Genomic DNA, 20,856 nt, shown 5'->3' with positions numbered 1-20,856 from the left:
AAATAATAGTATTTGTTCTTAAATGCATTACCATATTTATATCTGCATGTGTGTCTCTCTTTCTGTATGATTTTCCAGGATTTCTGCTGGTATTTCTTCCAGGGCATAGCAATATGAGAGAGAAGAAATCCTCGTATTTCATCCCTTTCTAAATTATTGGATTTTTAAATTTACAAATATTCCTTTTATAATATGCTATTTTAAAAACCATAAAGACATTTTAAAGTGGAATATAAAACAGAATGTGTACTATATTCATTCAGTCTACAAATATTTATTCATCATTTATGTCCTGGGCATTGCTACAGGCTTCATGCACTGTAGGATCCATCTTTTTTCCCTAATTGTGTATATTATAAAGCAGGTAAATATTATGAGGGGTTACCTGACGGTGCTGGAAATATGGTTGGATTTCATTGTGTCTTATTTCCAAATTTTTGAAGATAAACACTCAATGTGATAATTAATTATTTTAAAAGGCATTTAAATGCTTACTATGGCAAAATAATCATTTTAGAACCGTTTACTTGGCCAGGTGCATACTTTTCACTTTGATGGAAAAATCATTAATTGTATAAATACCTTTGGTGTAGATGCTATTAGTGTAGTACTTACAGTTTAGAAAGTTTATAAATATGCAACAGTTCACAGTAGCACAAACAAAACTCAATATTGCTTTTCTTTGCCTAGAGACTGATTTCTTTAACATAGCCTAGTGATAAGTTCATCTTGGAAAATGAGTACCCAGGACAGATTCAGGTTCCCCTGATAATTAGTTTATATTTGTAACACACACCTGAGGGTATTTATAGAAGCTGCGTCTTGAATCTAGAAGAGCAAAAGCTCTGGGTAGTGGAAGCTGAGTTGTAAGTGGAGTGTGTCCAGTGAGGGTCTGGGGGATGGAGAATGTCATAATCTTATGGGGAAACAAAGATAAAAATGTGCAATAGGAAAGGTAGAATGGGAGGGAGAGGAAAAGCCATCAGGGAGTCTCCTATACTGAAGTTGTAATTCTTCTTTTACAGAGAGTGTGAAAGTTAACTATCATATTTGGGAACTGTTGCCTTAAGGAAAGACAAAATGCAAATATCTTTATGACCAACTTTCCCAAAACATAATGCGTCCATGTTTTTTTCCCTAGTTGCTTGACCTCTCATTCCCAATGACCTTTTTTGTGTGTGCACTTCACCTTAACCACACTCTTCCAAGGTCACAGTTTGGAGGCTGTTGTGACCAGAAACACCACCACCTTCAATGTCACAGTTGCATATGTCCTGCTTTCTGACCAAGCCCCTTATCCTAATTCACCTGCTATACTCTTTCTTCCACAAGTGACATTTCTCCTTCATCAATATGACCAGCTTATTAATCCACATTTTTTTTATGTGTTCTGTAGCCCTGTCTTACTCATCTTCATTACTTATACAGAGAGATTTGGTGATTGACATCTACTTTCTTGCTACCTCCATCAACGTTTGTGCCTTTTTCTCCCTCTGAAACTTGTCTCATAATTCTAGAACACTCTGAGTTAGACCTCTTGCAATCTTAACTGATTATCCTATAGGTAACCTATTGCTAAAAGTAACCTGACCCACAGGTTATTTTGTACCAGTGCACACTGATACTCTTCACAAAATCTTTTCAAAACATTTGAGTGTTTACTCATGTGTTTTATGCTTTTGCTACCAAAGTGATTCACAAAATTAAGAATGTAGAATAATACTCCCAAGAAGTTAGCACAATGTCTACTGCAGAGTTACTACTCAAATAATTATTGATTAAATGAAGTTAGCGCCAATGAAAGCACTGGGAGCTAGAGGGATTGGCCACCGCGTTGATATGATTCATAAACTCTTCTGCGTTTGTGGGACAAAATGGCATCCTCTTTCTGATGAGAAATTGATGAGGCACTACCACCGTTATTTAAAAACCTTCCCCACTGAGTTTACAAGGTATTCTGCTCATGTATCAGAGCAGGCTTGATTTAGTCCCTTTTCTCTAAGCAAACATCATCTAAGTTAACTTCCTGCCAGCATATTTGATTGATTGAGTCATACCCTGTTTGATTCCTAGAAGGATTTCAGGTGCCAACTTTCATTTGATCCAAGGTTAATTATATCTCCTGTAACCTAGGAGTCTTTCACGTAGTCTTGCTTTCTGAAAATATTGTTGCTGGGACTACTACTATAACATGTAGTAAAATATAAATGGGGTGTCAGTCATCTCTGAAACAGTAATATAGTCTCCGGCTTTCCATGCAAATGTATTTCTTTCGGGTTTGTTATTAGATACTCTCAGAAGGATTGCCTCCATTTATGTTCCTTGAAAATTAAATTGGAGATATGTTCAGAGAAGTATCTGCCATAAATACCATCCCCTGGCAATTTTTAGATACATCTTCATGTGAAAGTAACTCCTTGTGTTGTTCATGGGCTGAGGAGTATAATTCCCACAACAGCACTTCTGAAAAGCACTTGACTCATGGCTCTGCTGTAGAACAATTGTGACTTCTTGACACAAGATTTCGTCTCAATTCAGGAGCCAGGAGCAGGGATTTTGTTTGCCATGATTGCCAAGCATCTTGTCCCCCTTAGATATGTTTTCTTAGATTCTGTGACTTTCTTGTTACTTGGAATGGATCCTTAAAATACTCAACACGTCTTCATTTATTTTGCCTGCCAATGTAAAGCTGTCAGAAATATTTTCTTCCTTCCATAAATTGTTCACTCATTTATATCTCCACCTAATAAACAAGTATAACATACACTATATGTGCAGTGTGGTGGGGGAATCCAAAATAGTCATCAGACCCAGTCCTTCCCCTCAAGCTTCTTATGGTCTAGTAAGGGAGACAGTCAGATAAATAACTAAGAGCAATGATATGATAGCGATTCTGAGACAGGAAAGCTGGGATATTCTAGAGAGGAGTCTGTTCTAACTGGGAGGGGTGTGCAGGCAGAAGCATCTTCATGAAGATGGTTTCACCTGGATCAAGTCCTCCAAGACAGAGCCTTCCACAGACCTGGGAAGGAGCCATTCCAGGTGAAGCCAACAGCTTGAGCAAAATCATGGACGTGTCACACATTTGATAGAGAGGGATCACTAGGAAAACTGCTTTTATAAGGCCTGTGGCTCACCCACTCTGTGTCTTTTGAAAAGAGTCTTTGCTTTATCACCAGCCTACAGGCACCAGATATAACGTAGGTTTATGCAAAGTGATTATAAGAGTAGTTTGGTTTAGGCACCAGTGTCCTGTTTGCAGTTATACTTTTAAAATAATTTTTTAAAGGGTGATACTTTATGGAAGGACTAGTGGGTTATTTGTGCCTGCTCAGCCTGCCCCCGAATGTTTTGCTGCTCTCAGTGAGAGGCAGGTCGACACCCACCCTACTGCAAAGGTGGGCAAAGAGAGACTCGTCAGCCAGAGAGAGATAGGGTTTGGTATTTAGAAGTTTGTGTGTGTGTGTGTGTGTGTGTGTGTGTGTGTGTGTGTGTGTAGTGGTGAAGACAAAGGGTCTGAATGGGGTACACACCTGCCTTGTTGATATGTGTCAGAAAGGCAGGAATCTAGGATGATTCCCACAGTTCTGCTTTATGTGCCTGGTGTGGGTCATTCACCAAAATTCCAAACGGAAGAGAAGATGGAGCAAGTGTGTGAGGACATATAAGGAGTTCAATTGTGGACAGGCTTGTGGACTGCGAGGTGCCTGAAGGCACACTGGTGGGTCTGCGTAGGAAGCAGGGAATTTGGAGTACATGTCTAGGGCTTAGAGGTGACCTCTGGACGAGAAGTTAAGATTTTCAAGTCATCTACAAGTGAGTTGTGGCTAATGGCAGGGAGTGACCACAATACAGTGAGAGGAGAAGGCTGAGAGAATGATGCTGAGTATTGGGTCCTACCGTTGTGTAAAGGGAGAACAAATGAAATGGGCCTAAAAATTGATCTCTGTGAAGGAGGAGGAAAAACAAAAGAAGGTGGGTCATGGGAGACAGCGAATGCAAACCACCCTTCCCTAGTGCTGCAGAGAGGCCAGCAAAGATGAAGACAGATCCTACTGCTTTGGGTGAATAGGAAATTAAAAATCAACCCTATTGTAAGGGAAATATCAAGGGGCAGTGGGAGTGGGTGACAGCAAATGAGAGGTCCTCAGTGAGTTCTGCTTTTGTGGAGCTTGATGATAAAAGGGAAGAAAAGTGGAGTGATGATCAGAGGGGGTTTGGGAGAAACCCAAAAATTTGATTTATAACATAAAAGGAATTGAGCATGTTAGTGCCTAGGACTCTTCCCTTTATGTTTTTAGGTGTATGTTTCCAATTGGAAGCTGCCTCTTGGTAGCCAGCCATACACAGGGACACTATTCTTCATTAAGTGTTTAGACATGTTAATTTTCTTCCCCTTTTCTCTTAGCCTTGATTGGATCTGAGACCAACTCTGCATTAGAGGAAGTTTATTTTCAGAGATACTCTCTCCTCTTTCCTTTCATTTGATCCAAGATCAGACTACAAAATAATAGAACTCTTCATGGGTGGCTGACTTTAGCGCCTATTCTCCCTTTATGTAATGTTCCCACCCCAAACCTTCTGTCCTCCCACTCCCGCATACCCTGGAATAGGTTTCTCTCTCCCCTCTCTTCCTCTTCCCACACTTCACCTCAAAATAAAAAACGTATCTTTCCTGGGGCCTCTTTTGCACCATTTGCTCTGTAACAGGCAAACAAATTTGATTATTTCTTTTCTATAAAGTGCTATGGCTTACTAATGCCATGGTATGCTTTGTATCTTAACCTTGTTTCTCAGAGCCTTGAGCCAAAGCAGTTGGTTGCAGAAATTTCAAACACAATAGCAGAACCAGTCCAGAAAGTTTTTGGGGCACAGTTTGCTTTGCCTCAGCATGAGGCGGGCTCTTTTAGCTGTGTGGGAGAGCTGTTGGGGAATTGGAGTAGAAAGCTATGCTGGGGAAGGAAGTTCTTTAACTTAAATTCTCTGACAGCTCCCTCCTCAACTTTTTCACGCTGGTGATGCTTATTAATTTGCTTGCATCTTGGATATGGAGAGACTCCCTCCTTTTCTGATGTGCATGAGCATCTTTTTGAAAAGCCATGTGGTTAGGATTACGGGGAAGTGAGCCATTTAGTCTTATTGGTATCATTTCTGGGGTAATTTCTGACGGATGCCAGCTCATGTGGTGCTCAGTAGTGACTCTGTAACTGTCTCCAGAAGTTAAGGGACAGAAGATGCTTTATTTCAGCCTCTCCTGGAGCCTCAGCAAGAAATTCGGGAGACAGTTCCTTGGTTTTTCTCAAGGAATCCTGGTCTTTCCAGTCTTCCCCACACCCCCACATATGGGACCAGGTACCTTGCCAGCAACATCTACTAAATGGGGCGAACCCTTTCTAATCAGAGGAAGGTCAAGCCTGTGGTGCCCTTGAAGTCACCTTTAGTACTAACTCCTAATGATGGCAACAGTAAAAACTTCATCCAAGTGATGTTTTAGGAAAAATGGAATGGAATAGCTTAATGGAAGCTTTTTTCTTCCTATTAGAAGAATTGGAAGTTAAGTGAGCTTTTAAGCTTCGAGTATAAATGCTCATATCTTTAAGAGCCTAGTATTTCAGTGTGAATTATGAGGGCATCTGGTTTGTATTCCAAATGGAAGAACAGTTTGATAGCCATCTGTCCACAAGAAATGCAGCCTTGGCAGCAAGATGAACCAAAAATAACACCTGCTTGGTCTAAGAGTTGTGAATTAGGCATAACTTTCGACACATATAGTGTTCCACAGGAAGAAAGACAGCACGATACCAAGATTTTACAGAAATTTTCGATCTACTTGAGTAACGAAGGACTTGACTTCATGACAGCCAGCACGTACTTCTACAAATAATTGATTTATTCAGCCCAAATTGCATACTGAGGGCTTCTAGTACAGCTAGGCTAGAAATGCTTTGAAGGCTTTCAGTGACCTTATTCTATCAGATGTATCCCATTCCTGCGGTCCCATTCTAGTAGGGACATTTTTGTGAATAGAGCAGGAGAATTCTGAGGATGGGATTCGGATCTTTATTCACCTATATGTATCGTTGTACTTTCTAAGTTTGTATTTGATGGTTATGAAAAGCTCTAAGGCCTGGGATTCAGTGCATAGCTGTGCTCTCTTGCTGCCTGGCTCAAGGTAAGTTACCCTCTGGTTTATCTGCTCTTCTCTCTTCTTGTGGTGATGGGATAACTCTAAAATGTAGCTGGATCTTAGAACCTCTTTGTTATGTAACACATGAAGAATAAAAAAAAGGGGCTTTCGGTGATGGATAAGGTCATGCATAAATTGACCCAACTACCTAATTTCAACAAAGGTGAAAGTGTGACAGTGGCTTAGATATGAGCAGTGTAGATGAAAAGACAAGACACTTTGAATGATGCCTTTTGGTTTTCTCAGGGTAACAACCAGGTTGATCTCTGTGCTGCATCGCATCCCTTTTAATAGAGGCAACTTTTTCTTCTTTTCGTTCTCGTGTTGAAGCTAACACTAGTGCTTCTGTCCCCCGTTTGGATCATATTTTCCCCACTGGGATTTTAACACAGTTGAAGGGGGTTAGTAATTTAGGATTTGAGTAGTGGTGTGGAAGGATTTAAAGCTTGTCTGGGTGGGTAGTGACTACAGGATGTGTCCTGACAAGCTTTTTGGAAATCTGTCCAGCTGAGGTTTCAGTAAAGAGACCTGGTACCTGTTGTGATGAAATGCTCACCAGCGATAGATCCTTGCCTTTTTGTTGGAGACACATTTTCTGTGGTTGCTTGGCTGACATTCCTTTGTAATCCTTAGTTCGATATGTCTCAGAGTTTCTGTGCATTCTCATCGAAGTTGTTGTTACAGCCCTATGATTAAACCTGTTAGCCATCACTGGTATAAGATCACGTTCAATGGCATCGACGCTCCCTTTAATTTATGTCTGTTTAGTGAAAATGAAGCCAATAGTGTAGCTTTCCTTTTCCGTAAAGGGTACTGGCTTTGGTTTATCTAATGGTGTGTTTGTATGAGTATGCGCACGCACACAGACACACACACACACACAAGTGCGCTAAAGCCAACTAATTTGGGGTCATTATTAAAAATTAAATTATGGAAATATACAATTAAACAATTTCATTTTAAAAATTAAAATACTCAAAAGTCACCACTTCCTCGTTATTTTACTATTATCTATGTTCTCCCAGTGATTTACATCTATTGTATGTATCTACATTCAGCAACATCAGCAACCTTTTTTGTGTTTTTGGAGGGTCAGTTGTTAAACATATGAGTATACCAGCACACAACTGTAAATGTGTACACACACACACACACACACACACACACACACCCTTTTTATACCCATACATAGTGTCAGTTTTTCTATTTTATAGATGAAGAAACTGAGACTGAATTGAAGTAACTTCCCAAAAGGACGGCTTTCATGGTTCAATTCTCCTAACTCTCAAAAATCTGAACTGAAGAAAGCATATAGGGAATATTTAGGGAAGACTGAAGTTATATTAGAATAGAAATAAAAATCAGAGATTTGAAAGAAGTAAGAGACAGAGAGCTACGTGGAAACTTAGGAAATTAGCATTCCAGCAGAGGGTACAGCCAGTGCAAAGACCAGAGGTGGAATCATGCTTCCTGTTTCTGAGGACATAGGGGTACTGTTAGGGCTGGAGTAGAGAGAGGAAGGGGGAGAATTTAAAGAGGTGAGAGACATAGGACTAGATGACTGGCTACCTTTATGAAACCAGGCAAGTAACTTTCTTCTCTATGGCTTAATTTTGAGATCTGTAGAATGGGTCACTTCATGCTTATGGTGAGAGTAAACTGATGGTAGTGCATGTGAATTCACTAAAAGTCAATGTTAGTAAAGCCAAACCACCACTATGGTCCAATCAGTGCTCTTTTTCTTTTGAATTAAAAATTATTATTTAAATATTTTTCTTGCCATTTTAGCAGCTGCATGATAACTGATTCGGAAATACTTAAATACACCCCTTCCACAGTGTAATGCAGCTTAAATTATTGTGGGATTACTAAGGTATGTCTTTAGCTACCTTACAGTGTGGTAGAACCCCAACATAATACTCTTTTTTGCTTTTCCAATGGCCAGTCTCATGGATCACAAAGTCTAAAAAGAATATTGAAACACATTCTGTAGTTTGAAAATCCAGGTCTTCTCATTTGTATCAATCATTCATTACCTATAAAATAGGTTACTAAGTCCCCATATACACATGTAGATTAAATAGGTATACAAGTATCTTAGCATATCATTAAATAAAGGTATAATATAAACGTAGAGGGCTTCTATGATTTTGGTAATGTTTTGTTTCTTCTTACATGAGTGTGTTAAATTTATTAAATAGGCTGTAGTTATATTTTGTGCACTTTTTTATGTGTGTGTTATACTTAATTTTAAGAAAAATTTTCTTAAGAGTGAGTACAGTTTCCACAGGGGAAAGTGTTCTACTGGACCGAGGAAGCAAGATACACAATGAGATGAGGTTAGAGTGAGAATGGACGTTACATGTGTGTGTGTCGCAGTGAGGAGATGGATTATTCCACAATATGTAATATGTTCACTGAGCACTTACTGTGTCCTAGCTAGAAGATGCTGTGGGCTGGGTACCCTGAAATCACTCACAGTCGACTTCTCCTTTGCCTGCCTCTTTCATCAAAGTTGGAAAGCTCTGGGGTGGCCAGTTAGCTCAGTTGGTTAGAGCGTGGTGCTGATAACACCAAGGTTGCTGGTTTGCTCCCCATATGGGCCACTGTGAGCTGCACCCTCCTTAAAAAAAAAAAATTGGAAAGCTCAAATAGTCACTTTCCTAGCATCCCTTCTATCTATGTATGGCACTCTAAAATTGTTGAATGGGATTTTGGAAAAGCCTTTAAAAAGGGATAGACTAGGTGGACATATCCTCTAAACCTTCTGTCTTTTGCTTTCTCTTTTCTTCATCCTGCTGGAATAGTGCAATGGTGCCCCGAGCAGGTCAGCAGTCTTTCAACCATGATGTGGTAAGCCTATGGTAAGCCATCAGGACAAAGGCCTATGGACTAAGAATGGAGGATGGACAGATGGGAAGAGTGAAGTCCTATGGACCAGTGCTTCTCATTGGTTGGTCTGACTGACAGGCAGGTTGGATGGGTCAGGGATGCGTGGGACATTCCATTCTAGGACAACTGTCCTGACATTGAAGCTGCCCAAATAGTTGCCCTTTGGGAATTTAACACCGCCATCCCCAGACATACTACTTTAACAGTTATTTAAGTGTTTGTTTTGACATACGGAATATACTATTGTAAGTGACAGAGATTAATCAGATTAATCAAAGTTTTATTGATTGCCAACTTTTTCAAAGTTATTGGCAGAAGATTTTTACTGACTCTCTTTTCTCTCCTGCTCCTAGGACTTTTTAATTTTTTTCTCTTCGAATGTTACTCTTATGTTATCCCAGTCTTGGAGCAATTTTCTGCACAGTGAAACATTTTCAACATTTCTATATCTGGAGAGTATATTTATCTCTACTTGGAGACTTGATAATTTGCCAAGAAGATACACTCAGAGGGATGTGGAGAGACTGAAAAAAAATTTGGTAAACTTGAAAAGTTAACAAAACAGATGCTGTGATTCTTTCAGTTGAGCTAACACATTTTATCACAACCATTTTGAAGCTATAACATTAAAATTGTTTGCTCACTGTCACTTGTCATCAAACTTTGTTTCTGTTTGCATTTTGTTATAATCATACAAATCATATATTAGTGTACTAAGGCACAGTGATAATTTAAACAATACAAATCTAGTTATATGTTAATTTGCCAGCCTTGAGGAGAAAAATGGATTCAATTTGTTTAATTATTATTGGTGAATTTTTTAAATCGTTCCTCAAATAACTTATTAATGCCAGGAATTCTCATAATGATCATAGGCTACAGACTGAAAAAATACCTAGGGATTATATTTAGTTAAAGCTATAACTTGATATATATGTTTTGAAAGCCAGAAGATACAATGAAAGATACAGCAAATCTAATATACTACGAAGACTTACTGAAATTATTTGACAGGGAGTACTATATTAAAATAAAGAAACTACTCTTCATTGGAAACTAATCTGCATTTCATTCAATTTAATGTGCATTTGACCATCAATTTCTTTATTAAACTGTAAAGACTAAGAAAGTTTAGGTAAGGAGTACTGTGAAATTCCAAGCAATGGGGTGACTACGTCGTAGAGTTTTATCCCTTGCTTTTTGCATCTGGTCCTGCTTTCCACTTCACAGAGCATGCAGTCCATCTGTGACTTATGTCTCTGCTTCCTGCACTCCAATCCTGAAGCTCATATATTTATAACACCAAAATTACTACTAACTGTGAGCCTTTGATCTCATCTACTCCCACCTGATCTAGGACTGAGCACTACATTTTACTGGTATATTCAAAGTATTTCTTTTTTGCCTTCTTGTCCTCAAGACACAAATACTATCAGGTCTCCCCATCATTTGCCTTTTTCCTCAAACAACTGCCCTCAAGATGTTTTCCTTTAAACATCTTGAAATGCTTGTGTATTCTCTCATGCTCTCTTCAGGGACAAAGCTTTTTCTCATTCTTCCTTCTCCTAGAACTCCACCAGTGGCAAAGTCCTTACCAAAAGTGGGAAAAAAAACCCTAAAAATCCAAAAAAAAAATAATTTTAATCCTCAGTCTACCTGATCTCTGAAGATTCTCCATCCCTCCCTTCTCAACAATCTCTCCCAACCCATTTCCTTGTTTCATCACTCTTTTTAAGGAGATTTTTCTCTGCTTTTCTCCAGGAGTTATGCTTTCCCTTTATAATCACATCCAGCCCATGGCTCTCTCAGTGATCTCTACAATGCTTATTACTAAATCTGTGTCTCCAACTCCATTCTCTCCCTTTGGCATCAAAGCTGTGTTTCCAACTGGTGCCAGATGTCTCCATCTGGGTGATATCTTAAAAATACACCCAAACTGAATCCATTTTCCACCCCCTCTCATCTTTGAAGCCACTGTCCCATCCTCAATCCTGAATCTTAGGAGTGGCAGCCCCAAAGCAAAAAATTAAACCAGCTTCTGTATCCAATTATAAAATAGAAGAGAAACATCAGGAATAGTCCTTTTAATTCAAGTTTAAACCAGTAAAAATCTGTATTATCTATATTTTTGGTCTAATTTGAGATTCCTATGGTTGGTTATTTTGTTGTAGAATTGTAGTTGATTGATGTATGCCATTTCTTGCCAAAGTCCTACATTATCAATCTTTTGAGTCATGCATTGAAGAGCAATTGGAATAGTTAGAAGACTTTTACAGATGAAAGATTCTTAGCGTAATTAAATCTGTTAAACAAGGAGATGAAAGCTGTTTTGGCCTTCAGGATCTTTGAGAGCATGATGTTAAAGGAGACTCGACCAAGAGAAGGTTTCCAACTCTCTTTTCTTATAGTTATAACATTGCATTATAAATTAAAAATTGAGTCCTAGAGTTAATAAATTTAGATTTGATTTAGAGTATCATACATATGGAAATATGTATATGTATGCAAATATATACATATGTGCATATATATACACATTTATAGACACATATATTGTATACATACGAAGTCTAACAATTAAGTTCGCAAACTTGCCACCGTGCGCTTACATTGGCAGCACTGTACAAACAGCTCGGTAAGGTTTCATATCCTTGGTATATCAGTATGTCACAGCTATTCATGTCGACGTGTGGAGGTGTCTTGCTGAGTGGCATTCATTATTGTTGTTGCGTGTTTTTGTGTGCCGTCGCCAGAATGTCTGAACTTGAATTAGAGCAACGAACCAACATTAAATTTCTTGTTAAACTTGGCAAGAGTGGACGTGAAATCAGGGACATGTTAGTCCAAGTTTATAAGGAGAATGCCATGAAGAAAATAGCAGTGTACAAATGGATTAAACATTTTTTCTGAGTGGAGAAAACGCATCAATAATGAAGAGAGGTCAGGGCGGCCAGTAATGAGCAGAACTGACAAAACATTGCAAAAATTCGACAAATTGTGCATCAGAATTGTCTGCTGACTTTGAGAAGCATAGCAGACCAAGTAAACGTCAATAGAGAAACAGTTAAGAAAATCTTAACTGAAAATCTTGGCATGAGAAAGGCTGTGTGAAAAAGTTAGACGACCAGAACTTTTCGCCAACAATTCATGGCTCTTGCATCATGACAATGCACCAGCTCACACGGCACTGTCTATGAGGGAGTTTTTAGCCAGTCAACAAATAACTGTATTGGAACTCTCTCCCTACTCACCTGATCTGGTCCCCAATGACTTCTTTCTTTACCTGAAGATAAAAGAAATATTGAAAGAAGACATTTTGATGACATTCAGGACATCAAGGGTAATATGACAACAGCTCTGATGGCCATTCCAGAGAGTTCCAAAATTGCTTTGAAGGGTGGACTAGGTACTGGCATTGGTGCATAGCTTTGCAAGGGGAGTACTTCAAAGATGACTATAGTGATATTCAGCAGTGAGGTATGTAGCACTTTTTCTAGGATGAGTTCATAAATGTCATTTTCAGACCTCGTGTGTGTGTGTATAACTTTTTAACCTGTGAAATAAATATCATTAGACATTATTTTATTAATAACACAATGTTCTATAACATATACTAGTAGGAAAAAACAAAATGGACTTTTTCCCTGAGAATAAGGATAACTTTCTTGAGAGTTACACTTAGGCAATAATAGAATTTAAGATGTTGAGATAGAGAGGGTTTCAGAGTTCCTGGTCCCTTGCTTAGAATTGATGAAACAGAGGCTCAGAACATCACACAATGCTTAGAAACAGAAATAGAAGAAGGATCTGGTCGGTGCCAAGTTCATACTTCTGAATGAAAAATTGGGGACGAGCAGCTATGTGGACTTGGAAAAACTATAAATATATACATATGCATAATGATACTTTAGTTGGATACATTACTTGGTGCCTCTTATGACAGTACTATGATTTGTCCCACTTGCATAGTTTGGCAAAAAAAAAAAGTAGACAACTATGCCTACTGTCTTTAGCTTTTGAAGTGTTTGATGACAGTGACTGGGGGCCTTTGAAGTGTTTGATGACAGTATAGTTATCATAGAAGTTAGCACACTGTAATTCAATGTCTAATTTATAGTCAGGCTTCCTGCTGGACTCAATTCCTCTTGAAAGCAGATGATATTTCTTTATTACTGTATTCACAATGTCTGATGCAAAATAAGTTTCCAGGAAAGACTTGTTTAATGAATGAATGAGAATAGGAATCAGAAGATGGAGTCCCCACTGGCTCCTCTCTTGTCATGATGTTGTAAGTTTTGTGTAAGAGGTAAAGAAAGCCTCTCAAAATACTGCCTGCCATCCATGTGTCATTGACTCTAAGTTACATATATTTTCACATTTCCGAAATCAAGATACTCGTATATTTATAATCAATGGCATGTATTACCAGGATAATTGTATGGCTCACAATTAATCGTGTTGGAAATTCAGTGAACTCTGTTATGTTGGAAGGTGGTAAATGCTATATAATGAGAACAGGGTAAGAGGCATTGGGTGGGCTGGGTTGGAGTATGGTGGAGGAAGGGAAGGTTGTAGTATTAAGTAGGATGTTCAGGGTGGGTATCGCTGAGAAAATGAAGTTTGAGAGAGTAGGAGGTAAGGGAGGGAACTTTTAGATATCTGGAGGAAGAAAGTTGCAGGAAGAAGGAATAGACAGTGCAAAGACACAAGTGCATCTGACATCTTGACATTCTAAGGAACCATTCTAAGGAAACAACATTCTAAGTTGTTTCATTGTCAAGAAACAACTGTGGCTGGAGCAAGGAGGACAAATAGGAGATGCTATCAGAGAGAGAATGGGGAGGGAGTAAGTAGATCACGTAAGGTCCTGAAGGCCATTGTATACTTAATACCATTGAATTGTATACTATAAAATGGCTAAAATGGTAATGTTATGTGTATTTTACAACAATAAAAAATAGGAAAAAAGTGAAAAAAAGACAGATTTTATTCTGAGTGATACATGCTCTGTAGGGTTTTAAGCAGAACTTTGACATGACTTGATTTACGATTTTTTAAAAAATTTATTCTGACTGCTGGCTGAGAGCAGATTCCATAGGGACAAGGGAAGAGACTGAGACCTGTTCCGAGACTTTTACATTAATCTAGGGGAGAGAGGATGGTGGCTCAGGACAGGTGGTAACAGTGGAGGAAGTGAGAAGTAGTTGGAATATGGGTGTTTTATGAAGATAGAGTTAAAGGACGCTATCTTCCCTGAGGGACTAGCTGTTGGTGTGAGAGACAAAAAGGGTCAAGAAACAAAAAGGAGAGAATTACCCTCACTTCAGTGAGGACAGCTATGGATGGACCCAGTTTGGGAAAGAAGATCAGGAGTCCAGGTTTGGACAGTTGAGTATGAGTTGTCTGTTAGACATCCGATGAAAGGGGACCAAAGTATGTCTAGGAAGCTGTTGGATGTAAGATTCTTGGTGTTGGAAAGAGATCTAGTCTTTATACTACATAACTACATCATCCTGACTTAAGCAAATATAACATGTGGTATCTGCTGTAACTTACGGGCTCCTCCAGTTTTCAGAACGAGCAAAGACAACATCCTCTTAACTTTGTACTCATGATAGCTTTCTCTGGGGAAGCTGTCATATTTAGATCTGACCCACATAAGCTTTCCTAAAATTTCTCTTTTCACCTTATTTTAGACAACCTGTACTTTCTATCAGTGGTAAATTCATGAAGGATCGTGTGCACCTTTTTCCCAGGCCTACCCAATCCGGTTCCTATAATCCAAAATTGAGACAGTGACCAAATCTGTTTAGAAATGTAGTCAATTAAGATTTAATACTTTAAAAAGAAGGTATTTAATTTGCTAAATGGCATGCAGCTGATTCGTAAGGATCAGTGATAGCTGCCAATTTAAAAGAAAATCTTTTTCCTTCTTTCCACTTTCCCCAACATCCTCACAATGACTATTTCTTTACTGTGTAGTGTCAAATATTTAACTCTGCACAATAAATTACTTACATGTTCAATTTTTAAAGAAAAATAAATTTTCATTAGATTGGAGGTATTCTAGTGCTAATAAATAATCTCTACCTTTTAGGTCTTCCCAAGAGGATTCTAATATATACATGGGGGCGGGCAGAGGGGGATTTACAAATATGTCAAATAGAAAGAGAATTCTTCAGTGTAGGAAGTAATAACTGTTATTTAGACCCAATATTTTATCTAAAAGAAATGAATGTGATGATACTTTGTACTTGAAGGAAAACCAGAGGATTAAACTGTCGTTACACCATTTATTCCTGTGGGAAGAGTCTGGGAAATTATTTTGGGAAAATGAATCCATGCAACCTTGTACGTGGAACAGCACCACTCAACAACTTCAGCTGAATCACAAACTATAAAAAGGTCTTCACACATCTGTCTTGAAACTTGATAAACGTATGAGTGAGTCTACAGATGGATATCTTTTATTTTCTCAAAAATAAATTTTAGGTATAATTTTACATTAAGTGAAAGGCACAGATCTAAATTTTATAGTTCTATGAATTTTCACAAATGTATAGATATGTATAACCTCCACTCCAGTCAAGATAGAACATTTGTATTACCCTATGATATTCTTTATGCCCTGTTCTAATCATTCACTACCATCCCTAAGGCAACCATTGATCTGATTTCTGTCGTCATTAATTAGTTTACCCTATTTTAGAAGATATATACTGGCATCATTATTATGACTCTGAGGTCCATTGTTGTATATTATCAGTAGTTCCTTCTTTCCTTCCTTCCTTTTTTTTTTTTTTTGAGTAGTATTGCAGTGTATGGACATACCACAATTGGTTTATCCATTCATATGTTGAAGAACATTTTTGAGTTGTTTCTGGTTTTTGATTATGAATAAAGCTTCTATGAACCGTTGCATATTTTTTGTTTCTTTTAGGCATATACTGAGGAATGTCAATGCTGGGCAATAAAGTTGATGTTTGATTTTATAAGGAACAGCCAAGCCTTTTTTTAAAAAAAGTGGTTGTACCACTTTATACTCCTACTAGCAATGTATGAGAGGTCCAGTTGCTCCACATCCTCCTTACCATTTGTCATTGTCACTTTACTTTTATTGAAGAAGAGTGTGAGAAGGGTATCCAATTTCCCCTACTCAAGTTATGTGCATGTTCCTGTTAACTCCTATCACAGCTTTTACTTTAGTTTCACAAGAGAAATGTTGATCTGTCTCCATTTCTCATTTCCCCCAAGAGCTTCTAGTGGGGAGTGTTCTTACTGAATGAGGTGTTAACAGTGAATGATGGGTTCCACTCCAGGGCTGGTCTCCAGCCTCCTGGGAACTTCCAGACTAGTACTTTGCACTGCAATGGGCTCAGTATTTGCCAGAATAAGTAGGTCTGATCCCACATCCTGCTTTGCTTTGTGGATCTCCCATCTCCTCCTCATGCTCATCTCTATTCTCAAATATAGACTTCTGAAACATAACTTTCCTTCCCTGTCCATGGTTCTGTCCAATATGGAGAAAAGAGCAGTAAAACGGTGTGTTGCATGGGCTCAGGAATCAGACTGCCTGGGCACACTGACTACTGCTTACCAGTCATTTACTGTGGACTTTACCTCAAGCCTTGTTTTTGTCACCTGCAAAATGGGACAGCAATAACTACCTAGTAGTGCTATTGTGAGAATAAAATGATAAAAAGGATTATTGTGAGAATTAAGTAATAAAGTATGCAAAATATTTAGCCATTGGTATGTCAGGGCTCCACCTCTGCTTTCTATTACCGTGTTTCCCCGAAAATAAATCCTAGCTGGACAATCAGCTGTAATGTGTCTTTTGGAGCAAAAATTAATATAAGACCCAGTCTTATTTTACTATACTATAAGACCTGGTATTATATTATATTATATTATATTATATTATATTATATTACTTATATTATATTATATTAATTACATTACATTACTGTATTGTATTATATTATATTATATTATATTATATTATATTATATTATACTGGGTCTTATATTAATTTTTGCTCCAAAAGATGCATTAGAGCTGATTTATGCCCCCTTCTAGGTTTTATTTTCGGGAAAATGTGGCATTATCATGGTGGCTATTGGAATATAGTAGTTCCTCCCTTAGCCACAGTTTCACTTTCCACAGCCTCAGTTACCCAAAGTCAACCAAAATCTGAAAATATTAAGTGGAAAATTCCAGAAATAAACGATTCATAAGCTTTAAATTACATGCCTTTCTGAGTAGTGTACTGAAATCTCTCATCATCCTGCTCTGTACCGCCTGGGACGTGAATCGTCCCTGTGTCCAGTGTCTCCACTCTGTAGACACTACCTGTCCGTTAGTCACTTACTAGCCATCCCAGTTATCAGATTGCCTATCATGTTGTTGCAGTGCCTGTGTTCAAGTAACTCTGTTTTACTTAATAATGGTCTCAGAGTGCAAGAGTGGTGATGGTGGCAATTTAGATATGCTAAGGAGAAGTCATAAAGTGCTTATTTTAAGTGAAAAGATATGTATGTTTAGGAAAAAACATAATGTATATAGGGATAGTACTATCCTCAGTTTTAGGCATTTGCTGGGGGTCTTAGAACGTATCCCCCATGGATAAGGGAGGGGATACTGTACTAACATAACATCTCTGTTGTCACTTCCGGTATCTACTAACTTGTCTTTGTACCACTCTCTGCCCTTGCTTGCCACATGCTTTTCTCTCTTTCTCTGTTCCTTTTCATATGCTCCCCAACCATATCAAGTCAGTGTTAATCTCCAGGCTTTTTTTTTTTCACTTACGGAACAAGTTATGAGAAGAGTGATCTCCAGACATTTTTAAATGAGAGAAGACAGTAAGATATAATTTATCAGACTCACATGTACGTCTAATGCTTATCATGTTTAAAGAGCTTAAAGAGAAACAGTGTAAGGACAAATCTCTTTCTAGTATCATTCAGGTGGATTATGGTACACTTGCATACACTTAGGGGTCTGTTGTATTTCTTTGGGCAAATTCAGCTCATCTTCCATACAGATCTTCTAGGGTGGCCTTCTGTATGTTGTTGAAGTCACCATAGCCCTTGTTGAATTTTAAAGGGAGAAGAACCTGATTTCTCAGCATGCTGACTTACCTATCTTAGTTTGAGATTTCCCTGTAGACACCTGGGGATATGGCATAGGTTGTGCCTCAGTTTTCCCACTGAGCATTGAAAAAGTTGGGATATTTATCTACCAATGCTTGCTTGGTTGAGGGTCACTCTTGAGGTGTTAACTTTCTGATGTGTCCAGCACACAGGCTGAGTACCTCCCCTTGACCCTCAGGCTAAGAGGAGCAAGAATACCTTGGCATGGGAGGCAAGTCTGTGCTGGTATCCCGAGTGGGACATGCGTGCGCACTAACAGCATCTGCTTCATTTTTTCTCAAGCACCAATGCACATGAACCACATTCACCAAGTACAGAAACTAATGTATGAAGAGGAATAGTGCTGATTTATTAATATTCAATGACAAACATAACCACCAGGAATTCCAAGTATGTGGGATCTGACAGTGGCAGCCTTCTTTGTGGTCATATCCTAGTGAGAATCCAGGTTATTGTCACAAGGGTATTAGGGCTTTAAGAGTAAGCGACATGAGCTTCTTCACTGGTGTCACTGAGCGCTGTAGACCAATGGCATCCTTCCATGAAGGGGCATATTACTCCACAGGGATGGGCGGGAGACTCCTGTAAAACCCTCTTTCTTGGATTTAAAACATTTTTGTTTTAATTGCAGTTGACGTTCAATATTACTTTCAGGTGTACAGCATAGTGGTTAGACATTTGTATAACTTACAAAGTGATCCCCCACAATAAGTCTTGCACCCACCTAACACCTTATATAGTTATTACAATATTATTGACCATAGCTGTATTTTACATCTTTGTGATTATTTTGTAACTGTCAATTGATACTTCCTCATCCCTTCATCTTTTTCACCCAGCCCCTCAATCACCTCTCCCATCTGGCAACCATCAGTTTGTTCTCTATGAGTTTGTTTCTGTTTTGTTTATTTATTTTGTTTTCACATGTAAGTGAAATAATATGGTATTTGTCTTTTTCGGTCTGACTTATTTCACTTAGCGTAATACCCTTTGGGTCCACCCATGTTGTTGCAAATGGTAAGATTTCTTTCTTTTTTTTTTTTTAATGTCCAAGTAATATTCGATTGTGTATATGTACCACCTCTTCTTTATCCATTCGTCTTTCGATTGGAGCATTTAATACATTTACATTTAAAGTAATTGTTGATAGGTATATAGTTATTGCCATTTTATTAATTGTTTTCTGATTGTTTTTGTAGTTCTTCTCTTGCTCTCTTCTCTTTTATGTTGATGACTTTGTTGTATTTGGATTCCTTTCTCTTTATTTCTTGTATATCTCTTCTAGATTTTTAGTTTGTGGGTACCGTATGCTTCATGTATACCAGGCTATGTTTATAGCAGTCTATCTTAAGTAAATGGTCACTTAAGCTTGAACACATTCTAAAATCACGCCGATTTTTACTCTCTCCACGTTTATGCTTTTGTCATTGTTTTTCACTTTTTTGTGTATGTATTTCTAACTTCTTTTGTGTATGTTTGTGCGTATCTCTTAATTTACTGTTGTAATTATACATAATCTTCCTACTTTTTTTTGCCTTTTAACCTTTGTAATAGCTTTAGTGTTGGTTGATGTACTGTTTTTATTATGTTTTTGCCTTTGTCAGTAGTAATGGTTTTTCTTTGTGATTGTTGTGTGGGAGACCCTGCTTACTGCGCCATTTGTCATGTGGGGCGGCCTGCGAGGTCTCTGTTCCCGCTCCCCACATAAGAACGCAGGATATGGTGAGGCCAAAAAGGAACACCCACGGAGCCATAGGTAGGGGACTCATACCACTATAGTCTCGCTGGCGGCTGGATCCACACGACCTGCAACCTGCTGTCCGCTTCTCTGCCTGACAACCAACTGACCAAGCAGCGCTGCCGCTGCAGTTATATCAGTGGCTAATTGGCTAACTGGTTACAGCAGATGCTCAAGTAGCCACAGCTGATGGCCATCTACTACCCAAGCCAGCACCTTTCCACGTGAGGCCGAGAGCCTGGAAACTGCTCTCTGGGACTCTGTCCCCTCACTCCACCCCTACAGGGTCTCACCTCAGAATCTACGCGACAAGCGTCTTCCGCGAGGGTCCCTGTGCAAGGAGCCCAGAGGTGAATGCAGTATCCTGGGCACAGCCAGACTTCCTGGACTTCTTAGGGTACCACCAGTCTCCTCCTGCCCTCCTGGCAGGTGGTACTGTCACACTGTAACCACGGCTCGGGGCTGCGGCAACACTTGGTGAACATGCCCGCGTGTCACTGCTTTCACCACGTGGATCCAGAGACAAAACTCTCCTACCGACATCTGTAAGCTGAGGCCATGTAGCACGTCCACCCCTAGAATATACTCTAGAACGGGGGAGACATACACCTTGTAGGTATGAGGGGGAAGCCTTCCTATACCCAGTGGTAAGGAAACAGCTTTTACAGTCAGTCTTTCCTCCGTAGCCATCAAGGCAGATTGTTGGTCCGGGGAACAGTTCCCATAAATAACACTGCAGTCTGTGCCAGTGTCAACTAAGGCCAAAACCCTCTGCACATTAGAAGGGGACCAATATATGGACAGTTCCACGTGGGGCCTCTGGTCCCTTCTCGTGCCCTCTCACTGGTACCTTGGCCCCACCCCTAATCAAGCTGAAAGGAGTC

At 39.0% G+C, this 20,856-nt stretch overlaps 1 protein-coding gene across 3 annotated transcripts in view; it reads left to right on the top strand.

Moving 5' to 3' along the window:
* The window catches only part of PAK5 (p21 (RAC1) activated kinase 5), a 276,764-nt gene that overhangs the window by 42,000 nt on the left and 213,908 nt on the right, over nucleotides 1–20,856 (top strand). Inside the window, exon 1 of one of the 3 annotated variants that reach the window (XM_081034209.1) lies at nucleotides 6,127–6,172. The exons of 1 other annotated variant lie outside the window; for it this stretch is intronic. The gene's annotated coding sequence lies outside the window, so the exon portion shown is untranslated. Of the gene's footprint in view, nucleotides 1–6,126; nucleotides 6,173–12,433; nucleotides 12,557–20,856 lie in introns of those variants that run through there. One more of the 3 variants, XM_081034208.1, reaches the window with a different exon arrangement.

The sequence above is a fragment of the Rhinolophus hipposideros genome, assembly GCF_964194185.1.
Source record: "Rhinolophus hipposideros genome assembly, chromosome: 22".
Classification (NCBI taxonomy): Eukaryota; Metazoa; Chordata; class Mammalia; order Chiroptera; family Rhinolophidae; genus Rhinolophus; species Rhinolophus hipposideros.
Note: the sequence above shows the minus strand (reverse complement) of the source record. Positions and strands in the feature narration are given on the sequence as shown.